This window comes from Saimiri boliviensis, chromosome 5, assembly GCF_048565385.1.
Source record: "Saimiri boliviensis isolate mSaiBol1 chromosome 5, mSaiBol1.pri, whole genome shotgun sequence".
Lineage (NCBI taxonomy): Eukaryota > Metazoa > Chordata > Mammalia > Primates > Cebidae > Saimiri > Saimiri boliviensis.
The window spans coordinates 74,177,158-74,204,821 of NC_133453.1; the positions used below are offsets into that span (position 1 = coordinate 74,177,158).

Consider the following 27,664-nt stretch of genomic DNA (forward strand, 5'->3'; position numbering starts at 1 on the left):
ACAAATCTCTAGGGCAGGGGGGAAATGCTACTAGCTGCTTTGCTAAAACATAACAAGGATCACCATTGCTCTACTTCCCAACAAGTTCCTTATGTCCATCTGAGACCTACTCAGCCTGAATTTCAGTGTCCATGTCATTAGCAGCATTTTGGTCAAAGCCACTCAACAGGTCTCCATGAAGTTTCAAACTTTCCAACATTTTCCAATCTTCCTCTGAACCCTCCAAACTGTTTCAATCTCTGCCTGTTACCCAGTTCCAAAGTCCCTTCCACACTTTTGGGTATCTTTTCGGCATCACCCCACTCTACTGATACCAATTTACTGTATTGGTCAGTTTTCACACTGCTGATGAAGACATACCTGAGACTGGGCAATTTACAAAAGAAAAAGGTTCAATGGACTTAAGGTTTCAGATGGCTGGAGAAGCCTCAAAATCTTGGTAGAAGGCAAAAAGAAGCAAGTCATATCTTATGTGGATGGTGGTAAGCAAAGAGATAACTTATGCAGAGAATCTCTCATTTTTAAAACTATCAGATCTTGTAAGACTTATTCATTATCATGAGAAGAGCACAGGAAAGACCCACCCCCATGACTCAATTATCTCCCACTTGGTCCCACCCATAACACGTTGGAAGTATGGAAGCTTAAAGATGAGATTTTGGTGGGGACATAGAGCCAAATTATATCAAGAGGCATAGTATATAAATTGTATCACATAAAAATATAAAAATTAGACATGATAGTACAACATAAATATAAATACTGATATTTTAAATTTTACTTCCAAAAGATCTTCTGGCTCACTCCATAGGTTACCTGCATTCTGCTTTCGAGTTCACTGGTATAGAGGCGAAGATAGCATGTACATAGATAATTTCAATAAAGTTGTCATTTATGTGGTTAACAGTAAACGGAAGGTGCTAAACATGAAAAGAGGTCAGAAAGGACTGTCTGGAGAAGGGAAACTAGAGACAACCCTTCAAGTATAAACAGGAGCTAGTCACACACAAAAAAAGAGGAAGAGAATGAATAGAAGAATATTCCAACCAGTACAAGCAATTTATGTAAAAGCAAAAAGGTGTGAAGACAAGAGGGTGTTTATAAAGGAATTCAGGACTAGTGAAATGTAGAATCAGAGATGGAGCAATGATGCTGAAAAAGAATGGGGAAGGCTGGTAATTTTTAAAAGTGGCTTTGATCTTATCAATGTATGGAAAATCTTTGAAGACATTTAAGAGATTGAACGAAAGTCATGATCAGATATTTGTTTTGGATTAGCCTCTAGGCAGTTGTATTGGGAATGGATTTGAAGGTATGCAAACAGCACCAGAGAAACTCATTGGTAGCCTCGCCCTATATCCAGCTGAGAGATGAAGAATAACAGAATTAATGTGGTGGCAGTGAAGCAGGAAGGGATGAGTAGTAACATGAGGAAAGAAGCCAGTAGAATTTGGTAGTGATTTTCTGGAAGTGACTGGTAAGTAAGAGGGAATAATGTCAGTTACTTTGTAGTTTTCTAATTTAGATGACTGGCAACTTTTAACTGAGATCGTGAATACAGTGCAGTGGCAGAAAAAGATTTAATGTTTTGGGGAACCTCCATACAGTTCTTCATAATGGCTATGCTAATTTACATTCACACCAACAGTGTAAAAGTGTTCCCACTTCTCCACAACCTCACCAATACTTGTTACCTTTTTTTCCTTTTTACATTAGCCATTTGGACTGGTGTGAGGTAATATCTCATTGTGATTTTAGTTTGCATTTTTTTTGCACTTTTAAAATGATTAATAATGTAGAATACTTTTTCATGTGCTTATTGACCATTTTTAGGTGTTCTTTGAAAATTGTTTATTTAGGATAAAAACTCTCAACGAATTAGGTATAGAAAGAATGTACACAATACATGTACAATGTACACAACAGAATACAGGCCATATATAAAAAGCCTGCAACTAACATCATACCTAATGGTAAAGTTGAAAACTTGTTCTCTAAGATCAGGAACAAGACAAGGATTTCCACTCATGCCACTTTATTCAAATAGTACTGATGGTTTTTTTCCAGAACAATTAGGCAAGACAAGAAATAAAAGGCATCTAAATAGAAAAGAAAGTAGTGAAATTGTTGCTATTTGCTGATGACATAGAAAACTCTAAAGACTCCACCAAAAACTATTAAAACTGATAAAGAAATACAGTAAAGTTATAGGATAAAAAATCAACACTCAAAAATCAGTAGCATTCTTATAGATAATTCAAAAAAGAAATCAAGAAAACAGTCTCAATTGTAATAGTGCCAAAAAATACTTAGAATAAATTAACCAAGGAGATAAAAGATCTGTGCACTGAAAACTATAATACACCGAGAAAAGAAATTGAAGACACAAATAAATGAGAATATATATACCTTATGTTCAACTTTTCTAGAAGAGTATAGATTGGAAGAATAAATATTGTTGAAAAATTTCCATACTACCCAAAGAGATCTATAGATTTAATGCAATCCCTTGTATTGGAATAAAAATTCTAATGCCACTTTTCACAGAAACATGAAAAAAATAATTCTAAAATTCATATGGAACCACAAACACACACAAAAAACAAATAGCCAAGGCAGTCCTGAACAAAAAGAACAAAACTGGAGACATCACACTACTGTTAACAGCATCCTTGGGGTGTCACTTTTCTGGCTGGAAACCTCTGTGGCCAGTGGTGCCTTTGCCTGAGTTTTGCCTGATCCCACTGGGCTCATTCCACCCAATCGACCTGGCAGGCTGCACTCAGCTCACACTACCAACCTGGATCCCATGCCTACCAAGGGTAAGTCAGGCATGGAGCAGCAAGGGCTATGTGAGCAAGCCTGGGGTCTGGCCACTGCGTAGTCAGAAACTGGCTCCTGTAACAGGGAGTTAGCTCCAGGTGCTGGTGGGATTGGCAGCCTGGCCTTAAGCCTTGAGGCCCTTCCTTGTCTAGAGGTGGGGACCCACCCTCTTCTACCCAGGGACCTGTCTACCTCCTGGGACTGTTCATGGTGCCCAGGGTGTAGGTGCCAATGGACACCTGCAAGGACCGTGTCAAGCTGTACTCAGCATCTCATCAGTTTCCCTCCTCTGCTTGTCAGTGCCCAAAGTCTGCAAAGGGATGAGGCAGCAGAGGGCTGGTATGTCGGCACTGTCCCAAGCATATGCAAACCCAGACTAGCTATGACAGCAAATGGGCTCTGCCCCATCTTTGCTCCAAGATTGGAGTGGGCACGGACAGCAGGTAGAAGCCAAGTAGTAGGAGCAGGAACTTCTGAGCTCGTGAGTGCGGGGGCAGGGAGGGGCCTTCCCGGGTTCCCAGGAGTGCAGAATCTACAACCATGGTTTGGGCAGCTGCACCTGCACTCGTGATGTGGGAATAAAAGGCTTCTGTTTGCTCCATTAAGTAGGAGACGTGGGTCCAGAGCCAAGATGGGCAGCTGCAACTGCACCCAGGAGGGCAGGTCTCCTGCCTGTTCTGGCCCCAAGAGCACAAGGATGCCCAGATCTGCAGTTGTGACTTGGGTGGCTGCAGTGGCTCCTGGGGAACTCCTGTCCCAACTTGAAAGGAAGGGGGATGCACTTGTCCCCTTTCCTGCCTGACCCATGGAGCATGCAGGCCCAGCTGCACATCCCTGCAACAGCGGCATGATGACAGTGACCACTCCAGACAACCCACTGCTGCCATCACTACCTGACTTCAAATTACGTTACAAAGAAATAATAGTAAAAACAGTAAGGTACTGGCATAAACATAAAAAAAAAATTGACCAATGAAACAAAGTAGAGAAACCAGAAGTAAGCTAAAAAATAGTCCATGGTCAATTAATATTTCACAAAGCTGCCAAGAACACACAATGGAGAACAGACAGTCTCTTCAATAAAGGGTGTTGAGAAAACTGGATATCCACATGCAGAAAGATAAAACGACCTTTATCCCTTTATCTCATATTAGTTACAAAAATAAACTCAAAATGGATTAAAGACTTCTAGTACAGTTACCCATCTAAGCCCTGAAACAGTAACTGTACTAGAAGAAAGCACAGGAAAATGTCGTGTAGGAAAACACTACATGACATTGGTCTGGGCAATAATTTTTTAAAAATCTGATTCTAAAACATCAAGCAACAAAAGCAAAAGTACACAAAGGGAATTGTATCAAACTATCAAGTTTTGCACAGCAAAGGAAGCAATTAATATGGTGAAGAAATTATCTGTAAATTAGGAGAAAATATCTGCAATCAAAACATCTTATAGGAAGTTAATATCAAAGTGTGTAAGGAACTCAGAAAAATCAATAGCAAGAAACAGATAACTTGATTAAAAGAGAGGCAAAGGACTTAACATTTCTATCAACAGTATGCATCAGTGAAACAAATCTGTAATAAAAAAAGTTTTGCTCATTTGACAGACATAATATTACATCATTTTATTTCAATTTCTTTGACTGCTGTTGAGGATAAACAATTTTTTAATTGTTTTTTAGCTCTTCCTCCTTCTCTCCCTCACTTCTCTTTCTCTCTCTCTCTCTCCTCCTTCCCTTTCTTTCTCTCCCTCTCCTTCTGTTCTTCTTTCTTTCTATTGCCCTTTCATTTATTTTAGGCCATTTTTCTACTGGGGTCTTGTTGATGTTCTCATTAGTTTGTGGATGTCCTTAAATAATAAGGCTACTCAAATTCCATGGGCATCTATGAAATAAACATGCTTTAAGTAGTTGCCCATTTATCTCTTTATGTAGTTTACAATTTTCCATCCCTTCATATTCTATACTTTAAATTACCTATTTTTAAAAGTAATAGTTAGATGTGTCTTCAGGAAATCTAGAGCCTACTAAAAAATACCAAGAAGGCAATAAATGGAATCTATATCCAACCACCTAGACATACCACTTTTATTTTGTGCATGTGTTTGTGACATTTATATGTGTGTACATAGATAATTATCCTTTCTTACATGCACATACATCATTTAAGAGTCAAATGGTATCATACTTTAAATGCTGTTTTCATGAACTTTTTCACTTATGTTTATATTTCAGAGAGCTCCCCATAATAAAATATGCTGTGAAAACACCTTTACTTAATACCTCAGAAAATTTACTTTGCATATTTAATAATTTGTTTAATGACTTCCTCATTTTTGAACAGGCAGATGTTTCCCATTTTATTACTTTAAATATAATCTCAATAAACATCTTTTTACACATTGCTTTGTGTTCATAATTATTGCCGTAATTTCTTTTTATATTTGGAATTTCTAAGTCAGAGAGTGTGCAGACTTTAAGATTTTAAGATACGTAATGACAAATAGTCTCCTAGAAAAGTTGAACCAAATTCCTGGACCATCATGTAGTATAATATGGTCCATTTCTCCACATCATCATCAGTGTTGAACGCATTTATGATGGCCTACATTGAGTGTTTACAATGCGCCCGAGTCTATGTCTACTTTGTTGATGAAGTATCTGAAGATTTCTAAAGTCTCAGCAGTTTGCTTAAATCCTCACAGATAATTAGACGATGGGGTATACTCAAAGTTCAAAAAGACCTTAACGATGACACTCTGTCAATATGCTAAATTGTTTCCCAAAGCTTTATATGTTCAGATGATCAGTATAAAGCAAAGGTTTTTGATTTGTAATTGTGTTGAGTCTTTTAATTTTTAAGTTTAGAGGTCATCAGAACTTTTTCTGTGAAAAGCTCCCACAAGTCCTTGCCAATTATCCTCATCAGATTCCTATTTCTTTTTAATGCTATCTAATAATTCTTTATATTTTAATAATATTGTCCATTTGTATCATATATGCAGTACATATTCTTTTAAGTGTTTTATTTTGAAAATAGAATTCAGAAGATTTTCTAATGTGCATAAATGAATTTTCCAATCAAAATTTCAGCAGGCTCTTTTGTAGATATCAACAAGCTGACTCTGAAATTCACAGTGTAATACAAAGGAATTAGAATACCAAAGCAATTTTGTAAAAGAAGAGGACTCACACTACCTGATTTCGAGACTTACTATAAAGCTACTGTAATAAAGACAGTGTGATAATAGGAAAAGTACAAATCCATACATCAATCAGACACAATAGAGAGACCAGAAATACACCTGCACAAATGTGATTGATTTTCTGACAAAAATGCAAAGTCAATTTAGGATATAAAGAATAGTTTAAAAAAATGTGATGAAACAATCAGATGTCTGTAAGTAAGTAAAATAGTGAACTTCAATCTCTTACATTATGCAAAAATTAACTCCAAATAGATCATACAGCTAAATACAAAACATAATATCATAATACATTTCGAAGAAAAAATAGTTGAAAATCACTGTGACCTTGGTTTAGGCAAAGACCTTTTACATATAACATCAGGCCAGGGGAGGTGGCTCATGCCTGTAATCCAGTACTTTGGGAGGCTAAGGAGGGCAGGTCACTTGAGATTAGGAGTTCAAGACCAGCCTGGCAGACATGGTGAAATCCCGTCTCTGCTAAAAATACAAAAATTAGGCGTGATGTCATATGCCTGTAGTCCCAACTTCTCAGGAGGCTGAGGCAGAATAATTGCTTAACCCAGGAGGCAGAGGTTGCAGTGAGCCAAGAGCCAAGATTATGCCACTGCACTTCAGCCTGGGTGACAGAGCAAGATTCTGTTCCCCACCAAAAAAGAAAATGAGAGCAAGATTCTACCCTCCCCTCAAAAAAGAAAATGATATAACATCAAAATCATAATCCACAGGAGAAAAAAAAATTGAAAAACATGACTTTATCAAATTTTAAAACTCTAAAAGAACATGATCAAGAAAATGAAAAAGCATGCCACAGAGAGAGAGAAAATGTTTGCAAATCACGTATTTCCTACAGTATTTTTATGAAGAATATTTATAGAGAACTCTCTATAGAGAACTATTTATATTTATATTTTGAGAACTCTCAAAACTCAAAAATAGAAAACAACTTAGTATAATTTGGGCAAAATATTTGAACAAACACTTCACAAAAGAGAGCAAACAATGGTGAATAAGCAGAAGAAAACATGTTCAATGTTATTGTAAGGATATGCAAATTAAAACCAGAGTGATAATTAGAATGGTTAAAATAACATAAAAAAATAAAAACTGATAATACCAAGTGCTGGTGAAGATATGGAGCAATGGGAATGTTCATCCATTGTTGGTGGGAATTTAGGATGGTATATCATTTTGGGAGACAATTTTGCAGTCTGAGAAAGCTAAACATACACTTATCATGTGATACACAATCCCACTAGGGTATTTGCCCATGAAAAATAAAAATTTAGGTTTTCACAGAAATTTCTACATGTATATTTATAGCGGCCTTATGTAAATCATCACAAGCTAAATGACCTAAATATCTTATAGTGGATGGATGAATAAACAAATTATGGCACATTCATACAAATAAATACTACTTAGCAATACCAGAGAAAAAATTATTATTACATGCAAGAACATGAATGAATTTCAATGCATTATGAAAGAGGTCAGATGGTAAAGATTACATTCTCTGTGTTCCATTGAAGACATTCTAGAAAAGGCAATACTAGAGTGACCTAGAGTAGATTAGTTGCCAGGGATGATGGTAGGGATAAGTTGACGAGGGGACGTGCAGGGAACAGTAATGGAAAGGTTCTGTACTTTGATTGTTGTGAAAGTTACATGACTGTACAATTGTCAAAACTCACAAAATTATAAACCAAGAAGTATAAATTTTACTGTTTATAAGTTCAAAAATGAATAAATAATTTTGCTTTCTTGCATTGCTTAGATTTTTTTCTAGGTCAAAGTCACATAAATACCTATAAGCTATTGAATTTATTCAATGTTCAATAATATTTTTAAAGAGTATGTTAAATTGTTATTTAAATTTTACTTTAATATTGTGTAATACACAGATCACATCTTATTTTTTCCCCAAACAAAGAATTGTTCTAGTACCATCTACTCAATTAGCCATAGTTCTTCCCTCCTTCCCCTATTTGAATTGTCTCTTTTATCAGACACTAATTATGTGCACCTCAGTTTGTTAAAAGACTTTCCTTTGAGAGCTTCTTCATGGACTTATGATTATTTTGGCAGTGCATTTTATGATTGCATGTATTTAGTGTCTAGTTTTGGATTCTACTCCATTTTATTGCTCTGATGTTTGCTTTTCTGTGTGTCCTTGTTATGCATTGATACCCTGTAGACTTTTTAGCATAACTTGTAATTCTGTAGCTTAGCTGAAGAAAAGGGTTGGAGGCATTGACCTCTATGTCAGTAACAAAGTCATAATAGCAGCTTTGCTTGATTAGAAAGAACAGGACAGACACAAGCTCAACAGATTGAAGATGGATCTCCAGGGAGCCCCGCCATTTGAATAGAAGTAAAGTATCAATAACTCTTTTGTGGGCACGTCGTTTGACCTCTACAGTATTTACTGTTTTCAATGAGGCAACTTCATTCATTTATATTACCTGTAGCCACCTATTAGGGTTTGAGTTTGTGATTTGTGACTCTCTGATGGAAGAACAGAGACCGAAGAGACAGTGAAAGGGGACTTTACATAAAAGATCCACAAAATATGAGGGAAACCAAGAGGGAGCAGTACAACAGCCTAGGGAGGGAACACGAAGAAAAATGTAGTTAACAGTGGCAAATACCCCTGAGAGAGCCAGTCAAGATAAGGGCTGTGGGTCATCTGTACCTTTAGAAAGAGCATGCTCTGTTAAATAGGGTTAGAAATCAGATCGCACTGTGCTGAGGAGTGACTGTATCTTAGAAATCAGAGATAATGAATGTAGGCTACTGCTTGGAGAGCTTGAATGAGATGGAGATGACAGAAAGCCTCTCCAACTGGTAGTGAAGAAAGAGTTTCGTTTGTTTTTGTTTGTCAATTTGCTTTTTTGGACAGGAGTGTGAAAACCATGAATGGCCGAAGGCAAAGGGCCAGCAAGGAAGAAAAAGTTGGAGATAAAGGACAAAAAAGAGATAATTAATGGCAAAAGGTCTCACCTCAGTGATAGGAAGTAAAATCAAACATAGGCTTTGCCTTGAATAGCAGGAAGGACTCCTGAGCCTTCTTAGAGATTGGAGGACGCAAAGGATGTTTATAGACCTAGTCAATTCGATGCTGGAGGAAATTGCAAAGATTCACAAGTGGTTTCCACACAATGACCTCAATTTTCTTGTTAAAATAGCAGGTGCACTAAGAGTGAAAGGGAGAGATTGTGTGGCTTGAGTGGGGTAATGAACTTTTGAAATAGTGGCCGACCACAGTCAGAATGAAAGGATTAGTGAATGCTATTGAGGGACTACCTCAGATTAGAACACCATAAATCTGCAGAGTGGTGTAATTGCTCCTGTAGCACTCATGAATGTGAGTACAAGAAAGGATTCTCTATAGCTCGGGTTCATGGTTGCATGTACTGTGTAAGAAAGGAGTTGCTGGAGAGCTGTGGGTGGCAAGCTGCTGGTGTCCAAGCAAACTTCCAAGCACAGCTAGGATACATGGAAAGATTAAAGGCAATAAAAGTCTAATTTTATTCTAAGCAAAAGAAGTGAAAGGAAAAGAGTTTATTGCATTTCTACCCTAACTTCACCCCACTGATTACATTAGTGAATGCTGTTGAGGGGCTAGCTCAGTCCCAATGTAATCACCCCAAGGATTACATTGGGGTAAAGTTAGGTTACACATGTAATAAACTCTTTTTCTTCACCTTCATCTTTTTTTTTTTACCTTATTTCTTCTTTACCATTGTTTTCCCACCTATTTTACATTGTCTTATTATTTTGTAAAACATGTTTTAGGTACAAGACCAGGTATAAGCAAATAAAAGGAAACTAAAAACATACAGATGATCAAATAGAGGTAAGTGTTACTTAACCAGGGGAAACTGGTATTTAAAGTGTATCTGTTGAGCTTTTTTCTTTTTTCTTTTTTTGAGATAAAGTCTCACTCTGTCACCCTGGCTGGAGGGCAATAGTGCAGTGGCATGATTTCAGCTCACTGCAACCTCCACCTCCCAAATTCAAGCGATTCTCATGCATCAGCCACCTGAGTGGCTGAGACTACAGATGCCAAGCTAATCTTTCGTATTTTTTTTTTTTTTGTAGAGATGGAGTTTTGCCATGTTTCCCAGGCTGGTTTCAAACTCCTGGACTCAAGTGATGCATCCCCCTCCACCTCCCAAAGTGCTGGGATTACAGGCATGAGCCACTATGCCTGGCCTTGCTGAGTTGTTTTAATTGAAGTGCTGGAGGTACTCAGGAGGCTTTGTGGTTGATGTAGTAGAGTGGTTGGAAGTTTATGGAGGTCATAGAGGTTAGGGTTGACTCAAGCTTCTCAATCTGGGCTAATTTTGCCCCGACGGGACATTGGTCAATGTCTGAAGACATTTTTATCATAACTGAAGATGAAGTGCCAGTGACGTTTGGTTCCAGAAATGCTGCTAAACACCCTACAGTGCAAAGCACAGCCCTCACCCCTCCCCCAATAAAGAATTATCTGGATCCAAATGTCAGTAGTGCTGAAGTTAAGAAACCCTGGATTAGATAAATTATTTGCAAGAATGATGGATGAATAAGAATGCTAGGAAATTACTCAGAGAACTCGAAGACAGGGTCAGAGAAGGAAGAACCACCTGGAGCATGTGCATGCCAAGTAATGTGAGATTCGTGTGGGTATTGGTTTGTGAGAGAATGCAAGAATCATTAATTGGAAAGATCCATGAGGAACTGGATTTGTGGTACAGAGTTGCAAATGATTACTGGGTTAGCAATTTTTTAAAGCAAATGAAAGGAGCATGAAAGCAAGGGAATGTAAAGAAAAGAGTATGCTATTTTCTACTTGCTTTTGAAAAGTCAAGTTTTAGTTATCCTCAACTAGAATTTCTAGTTCCTTCCATTGAAGTTTCCAGATAAATACAACAAAGGTCAATATTGGTTTGGAAAGAATTTATCCCTAACAGAGAAATGTACCATGTGAAGTCTTTGTTTGCTTCATAACCTTCACCAGTCCTCTGCAACTCTTCTTTCTCTCTCTTTCTTTTTCTTTCTCTCTTTTTTCTTCCTTCTTTTCTCTCTCTCTCTCTCTCTCTCTGTCTCTCTCTATTTCTCTCTCTGTCTCTCTCTCTCTCTCTCTCTCCCTCCCTCTTTTGGCTTTCCTGTAACAAACAACACAAGCTGCCTCTTTGTGGTTAACCTTACAGAGCTAACCATCAATTATTGTCACAATACAGCATGTAATAAACACTCTCTGCTTTGTTTAATGAAGAAAGAGCTTCCTCCAGCCTGAGATACAAGTAAGACTTTGTCTCTACAAAAAAAATTAGAAAAACAAAAAATTACCCAGGTGTGGTAGTGCAGCCTATAGTCTTAGCTACTTGAGAGGCTGAAAAGTATCACTTGAGCCTGGGAGGCTGAGTGAGCTGCAATCCTGCCTCTGTGCTCTAGCTTGGGCACCAGAGAGTGATCTTGTCTCAAAGAAAAAAAAGATAGATAGATAGATAGATAGATAGATAGATAGATAGATAGATAGATAGAGCCTCTAAACAATTGTGAGCTTTACTTCCTATTTCTTTTATTAAAATCTAATATTGGACACATTTCCTTTAGATGACATACTGTTTACTTACAATATCTGTCTTTTGGAAGACTGAAAAACTTGCAATACTTAATAGTTTTTGAAATATCTTAATTCAAATTTTGTTTTGTTTATTTGCATGACCAGATATTTACTTTACATTGACTTATCCTCAATGAAAACAAAATAACTCAACTACTTTTTCAGCATACAAAATTGGCTAAATCTCTCAATTCCAACTGGTAAAGTCAAGGCTGAATGACATTTAAGGTAACATCACTTTATATGATGAATTCTAAACTATAAATGAACTGTAAGAAAACAGACAGGAGTATTTGGGCCTTCAACATTTCCTGACTCCTGTGCTCAGAACCAAATATTGAATGAAAATATTCCAACCAGATTACCATAAAAAATCTTGATTACTTATTTGTTAATGATCGCACAAAATTGATTTGATTTCCAAGTCTATATATTTTCTAATAAAAACACACATAGACCTATGTCCTTTAATACTACATCATTTCATATACTTGTAGTAACTATATCATTTCTAAAAAATAATATTTTTTTCTTTCTGGTGAAACTAAAACTGATTTTACATACATTTACAACATGTATCTTAATTAATAATGATTTAGAAAACTTATCATCAGATGTTTATTTCATCACCTTTGTTTTTAGTTGCTATTATGTGAACAAAAGTGACATCTATCTCTTTTGTGTAAATTATGTAGTACAAAGTTCTTAGGTTTATTTTAAAATTCTACCTCTACTTATACTGTCTATTCCCTTTCTTTTTTCCTTTATCTCCATGGTACTTACAACCATCAAACATAATACACAATTAATTTTTTTTTTTTAATCACCTATTTCCATCCACTAGAATGTAATTTCCACTCAGGCAAGAATATTTTATTCACTGCTGTCACTCCCCAGCAATCCCCCCATACCCCTAAACACATAGTAGGCACTTGACAAATATTTGTTGTATGATTATGGTTGGTTATATAAATTAATTTAGCTACTTCCCTAGTGACACAATGAAGCAAGGGATATCTTCACTGGTTTTTCAATAAGAAGTCTACTATTTTAAATTACTTTACTTGCATTAGCTTCTTAAGACACTACCCTTTTAAAAAGCTTTTTCTTGAGAAGCAGAGGGCTGTGCAACTTCATTTCAAGCTGAGTCTGCACTCCCACCCGTTTCAAATCCCTGTACTCACCTAGCTACTATTTGCATATGATCCCTTACAGACTTACAGCATTCAATCTCTTTCAAATCTACATGTCTTTCTAGGTTATTGGGGAAACGATTTAATTCTCTGGTGAGCTTAATAAAGAAATCCAATGTACTTGAATTTAAAAAAATATCGTCAATGTCACCTTTGTTCTTTTCATAGGTGATTGCACAGTATTTTCTATAACATTAAATTTGCAGTTGTGGCAAGAGACTTTTCTTTCCTAGAATCCCATATTTCTTACTTGTGCTGTACTCGAAGAGCTACTTTAATAAAAAATCAGTTGGGTGTGGGTTGTAATGGAGCAACATTCTCTCTGGTATAAACTCTCAATATTCTAGGCTAATAAAAGCTTTAATGTGAAAATACAAATGATCCCCAAATAATCCCCATTTAGCTTTAGAATTAACTACTTACACTTTTAAAATCTGGCTTGTCTTTTTAATTCTGTGTTGCTTGAGTTAATAGTAAAATTAATTTTTGTGTAACATATCGGTTGAGAATATTTGAGAATAGGTATCATATCTTATTCATTTTGCAAGAACCATAGTGTTTAGCCCATTGCTTTGCATATGGTAAGTCCTACATAAATGACTATACCCTTGGAAGAATGAGAAAAAGATACAGATATTGAAGACATTCGTGCCCAAGACAATCCAAATGAAAGATAACTATTTTTTTCATTTAAAATTATGCATATTTGATATTGGGCTCCACAATATAAACACATCAAAAAATCATGTACTTTTTCAAGGCATTCCATTATACTAAACCACTTTAACCTACGTTTATAACTTTTAAATAAATACTGTACATTAATTTTTCGTTACAATAAGCTGCTTAATAATGAGTAGGCACATTCTTCTTTTTCAGTTATATGATCCTAAACAACTTAGAAAAGATTCCCCATATCCTCCTGTTCCTTCACATTAATTGCTATTTTATTGAAGCCACGTTTTCCAATGATAGCATTATTTATTTGGCTGTTGTTAAAGAAAGTCAGCGAATGTAATTCAAGTAATGTCGGAAGAATCGCTGATTAGCTATCCTTTTAAACTATGTGTATCTGTGTGCGTATTGCAGCTAAAGATACAAAAGAAATGAAAAATTCACTAAATAGGTTTATATTTAACAATCAGAAAGAAAAGTTTATAGAAATGTCAAATACTTATTTTTATGCTAATAGTACTACCCTTAAAAAAATGAAACAAATTACAATAACCAGTAGTTCTCTATTAAGACAGTTTTTTATTGTCCCTAATGAAAATAAATTAATTTTTTTAATCTTGAGAAGACTTTGTTTAAAACATGTATTTTAAGTAAAACAGTTTTTTCTTATTATCCAATTACACATCAACAACTTGAAACAGATGCACAGGTGAAAATCTGTAAAAGCGTGATAATAACAATGTATAAGCTGCTGACCTTGAGATCTCAGGAACTCCGGTATTTTCCTGAAGATTCTATGCCTCTGAAAGCATATTTTCAGTCTGTTGATATTTCTTCATATTTTCCTTAAAAAAGAAAATTCGTTTTAGTATGTTATGTAATGTTATGTTTCCAAAGAGTAAACTTACTATAAAGGTGCCAATATCATGATTACATAGGAGAAAATCAATAGATATCTTAAACTATAAGTAAGGCATTAAATATAGAACTGAATAATCATATTATATATAATTTAGCAAAGAAAGAATATTCTTATAATAAGGCTTATAGTTTAACTCATTTACTTATCTGGTTCTCAATTAACAAATATCATTTGGGACAATAAGTTAAAGATATATCCATTTTATTAACCAGCATTATACTAGACTTAAGCAACTTTCTAGGCTTTAGGAGATTCATGTCTTCAAAACACACAAAAATCCAGGGAAATCAATCAAAATGTTTTAGCTTTTGACAGTCAAAAATCACAGTGAATATTTGTTACAGTTCTTGATTTGTTTGATTTGTTTAAAGGAAACTATTTATTTGTAAAAGTAACTCAAATATTTATGTATTCATATTTTAAGATAACTTAGGCTTTAAGAAAATACACAAAATATTTTTTTAAATAGATGTATTTTAACAAAAATGTTCTTTAAAATTACAGGGCCATAATTAGAAGGGATTAGTGCAACAATTTAGAGAGATAATAAAATCCCGGCAGTAATATACTTTCTATTTACCCAGACTAAAGTGTATAAAATCACTTTTTCTAAACCACTACTGAATTTCCACTCTCATATGTTAAGATAATATTACCAAGTCTATATAAAAATGTAAAAAAAATTTTTTTTAAATGAGGTAGAGAAGCTTGTTCATTTATTATGTTTCCATAGTGGGCAGAACAGAGCTATCATTGATCATAGCCAATGACAATAGCTAGTGTAGAAATTCTACAAATATGTTACTTGAATGAACAAATACCCTGTACACGTAACTTATGCTGCTGTAACTTGAACAAATGAAATACCACAATCTTTAAGAAAAAATTTGTCTCAGGTAAATTGAGCCTCCAGGATTCTCTTTTTTCCTTTAGATTTTATCAATATCTACATAGATATGCTGGGATAAAGATTTGGAATAAACTGAATTATATGTGATACAACAATAGCACAGAAATATTACATTTTGACTGGAATTACAGAGCTAATAAAGGTTATTGAGTCAGTTTGGTTCTGAGTAACCCCAGATTTGGTAGATGAACTTAAAGAAACTCTGAAAAATTTATTCAAAATTTAATTTTATTATTATTATTATTATTATTATTATTATTTTGAGACGGAGTTTCACTCTTGTTACCCAGGCTGGAGTGCAATGGCGCGATCTCGGCTCACCGCAACCTCCGCCTCCTGGGTTCAGGCAATTCTCCTGCCTCAGCCTCCTGAGTAGCTGGGATTATAGGCACGCACCACCATGCCCAGCTAATTTTTTGTATTTTTAGTAGAGACGGGGTTTCACCATGTTGACCAGGTTGGTCTCGATCTCTCGACCTTGTGATCCACCTGCCTCGGCCTCCCAAAGTGCTGGGATTACAGGCTTGAGCCACCGCGCCCGGCCTTAATTTTATTATTTTTAATGATTTTTAGATTTAAAAAAATTGACAGGCTGGGCGCAGTGGTTCAAGCCTGTAATCCCAGCACTTTGGGAGGCCGAGGCAGGTGGATCACGAGGTCGAGAGATCGAGGCCATCCTGGTCAACATGGTGAAACCCCGTCTCTACTAAAAATACAAAAAATTAGCTGGGCATGGTGGCACGTGCCTGTAATCCCAGCTACTCAGGAGGCTGAGGCAGGAGAATTGCCTGAACCCAGGAGGCAGAGGTTGCGGTGAGCCGAGATCATGCCATTGCACTCCAGCCTGGGCAACAAGAGCGAAATTCCGTCTCAAAAAAATAAAAAAAAAAAAATTGACAGATAACATGTATGTTTTTATCATCTACAACATGTTTTGAAGTACATATACTTTATATAATAAATTCTAGCTAATTGATAAATATACTACCTCATATAGTTATCACTTTTGTGGCAAGAGCATGAAGCAACCTCTCTGTTGACATTTTTCGGAAGTACAATATATCATCATTAACTATAGTCACCTTGCTGTACAATATTAGGTGTGATTTTAAATATCTTAAAATTCTATTGAGAACATTAGACATTCAAATGATGGCATACTGAAGACCACAGAAGATATAACTTGAATCACACTTTGCACTTATTTTGAGGAATATTTAAGAATAGAGCTTTTCCTGTTTTCTCTCTTAAAGATGCTGAGATTACAGTCCAAGAAATTAAAAACCAACAAGCAAGCAGCAAGCAAGCAAACAAACTGATTTTCAACTGTTTGTGTCCACTGTATATAGACTTTAAAGTTATTAAATATTTGTGGCCAGGCACAGTGGCTCATGGCTGTAATAATAGCACCTTGGGAAGCCAAGGTGAGTGGATCACTTGAGATCAGGAATTCTAGACCAGCCTGGCCAACATGGTAAAACTTCGTCTTTACTGAAAATACAAAAATTAGCTGGGCATAGTGACTCATGCCTGTAATTCTAGCTGCTCAGAAGGCTTAGATGCAAGAATTGCTTGAACCCAGGCTGCAGAGGTTGCAGTGAGCCATGATTGTGCCATTGCACTCCAGCCTGAGTGACAGAGCAAGACCCTGTCTCAAAAAAAAAAAAAAAAAAAAAGATATTTGGATATTTGCAACTAAAACAAAATAACTAAATTAGATGTTGAGTTGAATATGGCTAAAATAGCATTCATAATTTAAAGTCAACTTTTAAAATAAATTCCCTATTACATGTAATTTCTACTTATTAGGGTACCATTTAAAATTTCATTCTAGAAATAAAAGTTTCTGCTGCTGTAAAAAAAAAAAAAAATGGGGATGCCATTACGTTTAAGCTCCCTATTTTACAAATAAAAACACTTACTATATTTGTGACCTGTAACTCAACATAAAGAAAAAAATAGATATTTTTGACTACCCATTATTAAAGTGAAATTGAAAAACTTATTGTATTTGGCAGCCAAGTAAATATAATACTTTCTTTAGGCATTAAACTATTCTATTGAGAAAAGCAAAAATATTGAGAAATATTATGATCTAAATTTACATACTATAATTAACCTGTAATTTAGACAGAGGCAAAGGTACCCTGGCCTATAGAAGAAAAGGATTCAAACTCTAACCTGTTTGAAAGTCAAGGATATAAAAATAAATCTATGCATAAAACTGACCGTAACTGAGGCCAGTGAAGCCACTAGGGGGAAGTCTGCCAAAAAGGAAGAAGGTGTCGCTGTGTGTGCTGGTGCAAGCTTGCAGCCCCAGCTACTCTGGAGGCTGAGATGCGAGGATCACTTGAGCCCAGAAATTGAAGACCAGCCTCTAAAAAAAAAATGCTTAAAAAGAGGAAGAAGGAGGAGGAGAATGGGAGGAAGAGGGGAGGAGGAGCAGGAGGGAAGGAGGAGGAGGAGGGGAGGAGTGAGGAGGATGGGAGGAGGAGCAGAAGGGAAGGAATCCAAGGAGGGGAGGAAGAGGAAGGGAGGAGGAGGAGGGGAGGAGGAGGAAGGGAGGAGGAGGAGGGGAGGAGGAGGACGAGGGAAGGAGTGAGGAGGAGTGGAGGAGGAGCAGAAGGGAAGGAATTCAAGGAGGGGAGGAAGAGGAAGGGAGGAGGAGGAGGGGAGGAGGAGGAGGGGGGGAGGAGGAGGGGGGGAGGAGGAGGAGGGGAGGAGGAGGAGAGGAGGAGTAGGATAGGAGGAGGAGGGGAGGAGAAGCAGGAGGGGAGAAGGATGAGGAGGGGAGGAAGAGGAAGGGAGGAGGAGGAGAGGATGAGTACGGGGAGGAAGAGAAGGAGGAGATGAGGAGGAGGAGGGGAGGAGCAGGAGGGGGAGAGGAGGAGGAAGGGAGGAGGAGGGCGGGAGCAGGAGGGGAGGAAGGGAGGAGGAGGGCGGGAGCAGGAGGGGAGGAAGAGGAGGAGAGGAGGATAAGGAAGGAAAGCTGAGGAGGGGAGGAGGAGCAGGAGGGGAGGAGGACAAGGAGGGGAGGAAGAGGAAGAGGGGAGGACCAGGAGGGGAGGAGGAAGAGGAAGAGGGAAGGAGCAAGAGGGGAGGAGGAGTAGGAGGAGAGGAGGAGCAGAAGGGAAGGAGGAGGAGGAGGGGAGGAGTAGGAGTTGGGAAGAATGACTTGTTCAATACAAAGTTTCAAGTATTTGGTATCTGGTGCTCAATGCCTATTCTGTGCACAATGCGCAATAGTTGAATCCGGCAATCATTCCAGTTTAGCCGCTGTGCTGGGTGGATGTGACTTGGGGACACTGGCTGTGTAAGACTGTGTTAAAACAAAGTAGGTGTGCACACATGTCAGAGATAGAATTTTAAAAATTGTTCTAAGATCTACAGCGCTCACTCTGAGACAACTTTGTAGAGGAATCATCCTGAATAATGCACCTCAGGAAGATTGGGGGCAGCTACTCACCCTTTGCAGGCCCCCCGGGGCATGTCATGCAAGATCAACAGGAACTGCCATTTTTCCTGAAATCCTGTCTTTATGAGGTGATCATAACCAAATTGGATAACCCCAGCACTGCCTTTCATACCCCTGTGAGTGGAATCCTCACCCTATGGTTAGGCGCAGCAGCAACGAATGTTCTCTACGGCTGATTCAAGGATAAATACAATCATTTCTGGTACTGTAACAAAAGTGCTTTAGGAGTATGAAACTTGTAGAAGACTGAGAAATGTATGCTTATATAAATATAATATCATTTGTCTTCAAACAACTTTGTTATGGTCATTTAAAGAACCCCTGGGTCAGATGTCTGATTATATGTCTTATGAAAAATAAAACCGACATAAACCCATTTCATAATTTAGCAATGTGCATCTAACACTTATGATGCAAGTCTGCTCTTTTCTAGTATTTGGGATTTAATTGAGAAAGTCACCTAGAACCCATTTTTTAACTTGTGGAAATTCTTTCAATACTGCAGTCCTTGTGAAGAAAGTAAAGCCAATCTCTCCTTGTTCCAGCCTCCTTGGCTTCCTGGTTGCCCATGGAAATTACTGTAAATTGTCCTACAAATCCCAGCTGCCATCTTGAGTGGCAATGGTCAAGGCACTCTTTCATGTTTTCAACATTTTCTCTATATGCCTCACTGTTGTTGGTATATTTCAGTCAGTAGCCAAGGCAGCCTGCACTGAGATCACCAAAGGTCCCATCCCAATGACAGCATAAACTATGAAATCAGCTTGTAATATTTTTAATAGATTATTCAATGATAAGCTATAAGGAAATAGAACTTGTTTAAAAGACTGTCATCTTGTTCCTGCCTTTTAAAAAAGCTCTTTTGCCAGCGCTGGGGTTTTCAGAATAAACCTGTTCCCATCAGAATCACAGAATTTGCTCCCTCTAAGTTGACGACTTCTGCCTGTCTGGAAGCCTGGTGCACATCACAGCTTAAATAAGTCAAAAGGGAATGATGGTCTATGAACACAAGTGGAGTAATTGGTGTTTCTCAAATGATAATAAAACTTGTAAGTTCAGTGAAATAGTTTAATTGAATCTGTAATTGCATCTCAAACTACAGCATCACAAAATTAATATGCCTGCAACCAGCCCCAAACATCATTTACTCTCCAGGACAGCATTCTGACAGAGCAAAGGGCCAGGGACAAAGAAATCTAGCCAGAGAGAGTAATCTGCTGTGTAGAGGTGACCCTATCTTTTTAAGAGAAGAAACAACTGACAGTCATGTTAATTCTATTTATAATTCTTTTTAAAATATCAATACCACTCCAATTTTTGTACCTCCACATACAAGCTGAAGTACCGCTAACAAAAATATATGCAACCCATAATCAACTCATCCACCAAACAACAAAAATGAATTTCCATTGTTTTCAAATAAGTATTGAAATATAAGAAACATTATTACACAGCAAAAAAGTTTCCAAAAGATAATAGCACTTAGTCATTCTATTTCAGTAAAGCGGACAAGAGTTATTATAACCAAATTAATCTTAGACTATTTATAGATGAGGTGGTGACCATTGGATTCTTCGATTAAATCACCCATGTTCAAAATGTGCAAACAATTTTCTAAAATTTTTCAGGTAAGAATTCTCTATTTAAAGGCATAGGAAGAGATACTACAATTTCTGGGAATCTGCTGGAATTATAAGAGAATCTAGGTGACAAATTAGGTAAAAATTATAAAAAGGAAGTAAATGATTTTCCAGAAAATTGTAAATTGATAAGGCTGGCCCTAGAAGAGGTACAAACTAGACTAGACAGATTACCACAGAACTGATTGAAAAACATGTTTCAAGTTCTGTCACTTGAATAGGTAAATAAGATCAACAGGGTATAGAGAAGCCTTAGAGAAGCTTTATAACAGGTTTCCACATTACTTAAATCATATACTTCACCAATAAAAAATTTTCTTGACCTCAACACATTTTTCACTCATTCCACAAATGTTCACACTTCCCCATTTACCAAATTTAGAGTCCATTTTTCATCATGGCAGTCTCTCCCTTGCATATATACTCACCTCCAAGGCCTTTCTCTCTCTTTTTCAAACTAGGTAACAAAAAACCCACCTGGTTAAATTCAGATCCCCTCCTGCTATGAACCTGCCCCCTAGAAGCTAAATAGGTGACTGCAACTAGAGAAAATGTAGGATATTGTGTTAGTGACATAACTTTTGGTATATGACCACAAACGTAACTCCATCCCCAGTAGTGCCTGGCAATCTTATCACACTTTCCTTGGCAATTCATGGCTCAGCTCTATGACATCGCTCAAAGAGGCATCTTTGCCTCTTTTCAACTGTCCCAACTGCCTTCCCACCTCCTCACTCTCAGTTCATGATATTGCTACTAAGAAAATGGAAAGAGCCACAGTTAAATTTCCTCCCTTTCCTCTCAATGTATCCTCTATACATTTGACATTTGTGATCATGTAGTCTGTCTTCAATCATGTTACGATGAAGAAACGTCCTTTTCCTCTCTAAGGTCAACCCCTTAGCCTAAGCCTTAGATTCCATTTCCTCTCACCAATGACTTCAATTATACCCTCTCCCACATCATCATTTTTCTCCACTTTACTGGATTATTCTCATTTGTATGCAAATATGTCATAATGGCTCCCATCTTAAAATTATTATTTTCTTTTACATTAGCTCCCCATCACACTATCACTGCTCTGTTTTATGACAAAACTTGTTTAAAAAGTACATTCTCTATTCCTCAGCTGCAATTCTACATTGAACTCCTCTCAATTAGGCTTCATTTCCACAGCTCTACTGAAATAACACTTAACCAGGTCAGCAGTGAACTTGAATATTGCCAAATCCAACGGTAAATTCTCAGTCGTTATCCTCTTCAATCTCTCAACAGAACTTTACTCTTATAATCACTTTCCCTTTCTTGACATATTTATTCACTTGGCTTCTAGGATACCACACACTCCTAGCTTATCTCCTAACTCATTTGTTGCTCTTTTTCAATTCCTTTGCCTGATTTCTTCCATTCTTCCTGAACTCTACATGCTTTAGCAGATTCAGTTCTGAGACTTCTCTGATGCTCTCCAAGGAAATCAAACCCAATCCCATGTCTTTAAGTGGCACCATTTATTGATGAATCCAAAATTTAGATCTATAACCTGAACCTCTTCTCTGAGCTTCAGATTCATATCTACGGTTTACTGTATTCTCCAGCTCCATTTGAATGGAACATAGTATGTCCAAATAATAATAATAATAATAATAAGAAGAAGAAGAAGAAGAAGAAGAAGAGGAAGAAGAAGGAGAAGAAGGAGAAGAAGAAGAAGAAGGAGAAGAAGAAGGAGAAAGGAAGAAGAAGAAAAGGGACGAGGAGGAGGAGGAGGGGGAGGAGGGGGAGGAGGAGGAGGGGAGGAGGAGGAGGAGGAGGAAAGGACAAAAGACACAAGTTCCAGGCTTCTACCGTCTCTGGGCTTATTCATGTCAGGAAATGGCATCATCATTTACTAAAGTTCTCAATTAAAACCTAGCTCCTTAGTGAAAATGGCTGATTTTAGGACCTGGAAAGAGGAAATACAACGTGAACCTGCAACCTTGTGCAATACCAGAAAGTAAAGAAGAAGAAAAATAAGATAGTCCAAGGCATGTCGAAAGGATACAAAAGCAAACCTGAAAGAGTTCTCAATGGTCAGAGTTGAAATAATTTAGGCAACAAATATTAATGATAGGATTAGATTATAATAGTTTCAAGAAAGAAATGAATATCTGTGAGCTATATGGAGCTAAATAAATGACTGAGTAAACAAGTAAATGAGTGAGAAGAGAAAAACTGTTCCTTATAAAAGGTTTCCAAATAACATATATAGATCCTCCAATTTCAAGAAGTGAAACTTGATCACTACCATGGACTTTGAATGGGAGCTGGGTTTGGTGAGTTGTTTTAAAAATACAGAGTATGAAAAAGTGAAAATAGTAATGTTACAGTGGATAAATCTAGCAGACACTATCTCAGTTGACTAATGTTACTATTACCAGTGATACATCATGCTGATATTATATATCCCTGATATTCAATATGAAGAATACTTTACTTCTCTGGTGTTCTTCCCAAAAGCCCTTACCCAAAGTCTAATCATTAGAAAACATCAGAGAAAACTAAGATCGAGGAACATTCTAAAAAAACTTTCTTCTTCAAAGAAATCAGGATTGTTAAAAACAAGGAAAGACAGGTACTGTTACAGATCAAAGAGACTAAGGAGACATGATGACTGAATTCAGTGTGGTATCCTTGATAGGATCCTATATCAAAAAAAGACATTCATGGGTAAGATGTGAAATCTGAACAGTCTGTACCTTGTTTAATTGCATGGTACCCAGTGATAATTTCTTACTTTCACAAGTGTGCTATGGTTATGTAAGAAGTTAACACTGGGGGAAGCTGGGCAAAAGGTGCATGATAACTCTTTGTGAAATTTTTGCAATTTTTTCCAAAAATCTAAAATTATTTGAAAATAAAATGTTTATTTTTAAAAGCCTATAAGTGATTGATGTTCATCTCTTTCTCTCACATCCCACAGCCAATCAGCATTGCCTTTCAGCTCTGCCTTCAGAGTGGTCAGATGGATCCTGAATCTGACCACTTCCCAGCATCTCCATGGCTACCACCTTTGGCCAAGTTCCCACATCTTTCACTTCCACTACCTGACAATAACTTCCTACCCAGTCTTCACACAACTGTCAAGCTCTTTTCTGACATCTTATATCTGTTATTCTTTCTTCTGAAAGCCTCGTCCTACCCCAGATATTGCACGATCTACTCCTTTACTTCATCGGGTCCCCAAAATATTCCCTTTGGAGAGGACTTTTACAAAAATGTTAATTTAAAATAGCTACCCCCATTTCTTTTCCTTAACCCTACCTTATTTTTCTTCACAGCAGATTTGCGACATTGTGGAAATATTTAGTTATTATCTATCTTAATTACCAATGTAGACATCATGAGGGCAGAGGCTTTCTCTTGTTAATGGGTAAATGAACACCTATTACTTGGCATTTATGGGAAAAAGTATAATCGTATCCAAAGCTGATAGGAGTATACATTTTACTGCCTTTTGGAAAAAGCAATATGCTAATATCTATTAAGTCAGTATTCTTCCATAAATTTCTGTCTCATGAAAGGTAAAGTACAAGTCTATAAAGATATTTTTTAAGAAAATGTATTATAGCCTTGTTCATAGTAGCATAAAAACTAACCTGAAACAAATGAACAGCCATATGGGAAAGAGAGACTAAACTGTTATATGTTCATACATTGTAATATTATGCAATTATTAAACAAATAAGTTACTAAAACGTAGCTATGACAAATAGCTGGGGGAATTTCCATAAGGTGCTGTCCAATGAGAAAACCAAGATGGAGAAAAATGTATAAATATGATCTTTTTTTTGACAGAAAAGAGTCATAGAAAATATCCATTTTTTGTTCAAAAAATCATCATAGATAGGTACATGTTTATGACTATTCAATATTTTAAAAATACATGAAAGGATAAAAATTATGGTGTCAATAAGAGTTCCTCACAGGGGCAAGAAATGTGAATGAAGAACAGCAGAAGAAGATGAAAAAGTCAAGCCAAAAAATAAAGAAGAGAAAGTAAAAAATATTAAATGAAGTCTGTGATATGATGATATCCATGCTTTTACATAAAAAAATCTTTGTGTGCATAAAAGAAAATTATTCAGGGAAGTGAATTTTAAAGTACAGAATGGTTTTTGGACATGAGTCTCACAAATTTTCAAACAACTATCAACTTTTAAATATAAAATTGATTGTAGGTTTCCTTAATTTTACAAAGAAAACAGAATTACTGGTAAAACTGATCAGATTCCCAGGAAATGAATAAATTCTTACAGATGGTCCTGGGAACACAGCTCAACTGCAGACTATGTTAGTCAGTGTACTTTCATGTTCAGCTGCAGAAAATAGAAATTTATCCTAAAAAAAGAAAATGTGATATCTACTGATAGGAATAAAAGAGGGAGACCTTTACAGAATTTGTTAACTCAATTTTTAGTTAATTAAGCAGTCCATGGCACTTCCCTTAATTAACTAAAAGTTGAGTTAACAATCACGGTCCCTTATGCCTGTAATCCCAGCGCTTCGGGAGGCCTAGGCGGGAGGATCACATGGTCAGGAAATTGAGATCATCCTGGCCAATGTGGTGAAACTCCATCTCTACGAAAAATACAAAAATGAGCTGAACATGGAGGCAGGCACCTGTAATCCCAGCTACCCGGGAGGCTGAGGCAGGAGAATCCCTTCAACCTGGGAGGCAGAGGTTACAGTGAGCCGAGATTGCACCACTGCACTCCAGTCTGGTGACAGAGTGAGACTCTGTCTCAAAAAAAAAAAAAAAAAGAAAAAAAAGAAAATGTGGAACAACCACAGGCTTTCTGATGAGAATATGTCCGTAACTTTTCTGCCATAATTAGATGTTAGCAGTATCCCAAATAGTCCCCTGTAGAAAGTGTCCAGCACCTAATAAGTATTTATACCTGTTAAGTACTCTCATTACACCTCAGAAGTATTGCATGTTGTGGCAGACAGAAGGCATATATAATTGTGTAATTAGTCTAAACCCAAATTGGTCTGTTTGTAACACTATGGAGCACAAAATGCCAATGTCAAGTATAAAGCATAAATAAAGGGAAAAAAATGTATGATATCCATTCTGGATATTACACGAGGGAATCTTATTACATAAGTCTGTTTGTAAATAGACTTCACAATAGATGCCCTCATAATAATTTTACCATAGGGTGAATACAGAAGAAGCCCTAAATGAAGATTTTTTAAAAATACAGAATTGCAGATTCAACACTGTTCAAGAGAGAAATATTAGTGGCATGATGTTGTAATAGCATACACTTAGGTTCTGGAGTACCAAAAAACAGAGGTTGCCATATTTCTGAAATTTCTAACCTCTATGACTTTGAACAAATTATTTAACATCAGTCTCTTCATTTCTCACATGGGCATATGAATTTCAATTTTATACTATATAGTGAAAATAAGTAAAACATTTTACTTATTTTACATCATGGGACTTACAACATATCCTCAACATATTAGTTTTTTTTTTTATTAACCAGAAAAAGAAAACAATAGAACAGAATGTGATAGAATATTTATAAATTTAATAAGCAATTGGCTATTAGTAATTTCCACTATTCACTTACCAATTATTTTATTGTAATGATGTCTTGAAAAATCTTTAGTTTCATTTTTTTCATGTTTAGGAACTACGAGATCAAAATGAATTACTAATACGGTGTCCATTGTTATTGGTGGCCCAACACATTTTTCTTCTGCCTGCTTTTTCTAGTAACATATTCCATGTCTCCTTTCTTATTACCACTATGATGGAGAAATGAATGAGACAGCCAATCAAAGGACCTCATGCACTGGTGACAGTGTTTGAGTCAGTGAAGGATATGCGACTGATGCTAGGGTTATCAGTCAGGTTCCTGTTTAGAAAATAGAATTCATGCCAGGTGGTCTAATGATTCCTGTGTGAAGAAATTTCATACAAGGAAGTAGTTACAATGGTTTTGAAGGAGCTGAGACCCCAAATAAAACAGAAAAAAGAAACTCAGATATTAGCAACAGTGGGTAGATGCTGCCACCCCTCAGGCTGGAGGCACAAAGGAAGAGGTGATGTAGGTCACCAGAGATCAAAAGTGGGTGCTGCCTGCTGGTAGCTGAATCCCTAGGGAGGTTGTTGCATGGGGGCTAAAAATACAAAAGTTGGGCCATTGCAACAAGGCCTGAATGCTGAAAAGATGTGGTAGCCACTGGAAATACTACCTGAGGCATGGATGGGTGGGTGGGCATATTCTGGTGTATCCCTTCCCCCTGCCCTCCATTGTCCCACCAGTGCCTCTTGTTTGCTGAACCCATCTGGAAGGGAGTAGACATGGAAATTGAGAAATGCAATTTGACAGAGATCCTATCTGAGCACAAGTGGACACATACTTCATGCATTAATATAATCCTTGAGATCTAAACTGTTGGAGCTAGGGGTGTAAGATATGTCTTCTTATCTTCAAGAACAGAGCAATTTGTAAGTCTATAAGTAAACAGGCATCTTCCACAGATCATCTGAGAAACTCATGATCTCATATACAGTAGGAGAAAAGGAGTCCTTCCCATAGTGAAGAGAGATCCAAGTGAAACATCATAGTGGACACAGTAAGTACGTAGATCATAGTGAAGAGAGATCCCATAGTGAAGAGGGATCTCTCTTCACTATAATCTACGTACTTACCCTGAGATATCCCATAGTGAAGAGGTGGTGTAAGTCACCAGAGATCAAAAGTGGGTGCTGCCTGCTGGGAGCTGAATCCCTGGGGAGGTTGTTGCATGGAGGCTAAAAATACAAACGTTGGGCCATTGCAGCAAGGCCCAACTATCTCTCTATGAAAGATCCATCTTAGTGGACAGGGTAAGTACTGAGGTTATCATTTAAATCCCCAATTCATTTTGGCCTAATAGGACCTACCCCTGACTATCTCGGTTACATGAGCTGGGATCTCTCTGTTTTATCTAAGTTAGATTGTATAGGGCTTTGGTCATTTGCAATAAAAAGTCTTGACTCACATATCCATAACCATTAACTTTGACTATTTTAAAGAAGCACCAGGACAAACGCCAAGTATTACCAGTAAAAGAAATGAAATTAAAGAATGCCTGTGGCTATGTATTACCATTAAGAGAAATTAAATGAATGTAGTTATATTGACAGGCCTTTGTTGCCGTAATACTG

General features: G+C 36.9%; 1 protein-coding gene across 2 annotated transcripts in view; it reads right to left on the reverse strand.

Moving 5' to 3' along the window:
• CSRNP3 (cysteine and serine rich nuclear protein 3) overlaps positions 1-27,664 on the reverse strand; it is a 205,810-nt gene that overhangs the window by 147,405 nt on the left and 30,741 nt on the right. For both annotated transcript variants that reach the window (XM_074399563.1, XM_074399564.1), the window contains one exon: positions 14,270-14,358. The gene's annotated coding sequence lies outside the window, so the exon portion shown is untranslated. The remainder of the gene's footprint in view (positions 1-14,269; positions 14,359-27,664) is intronic.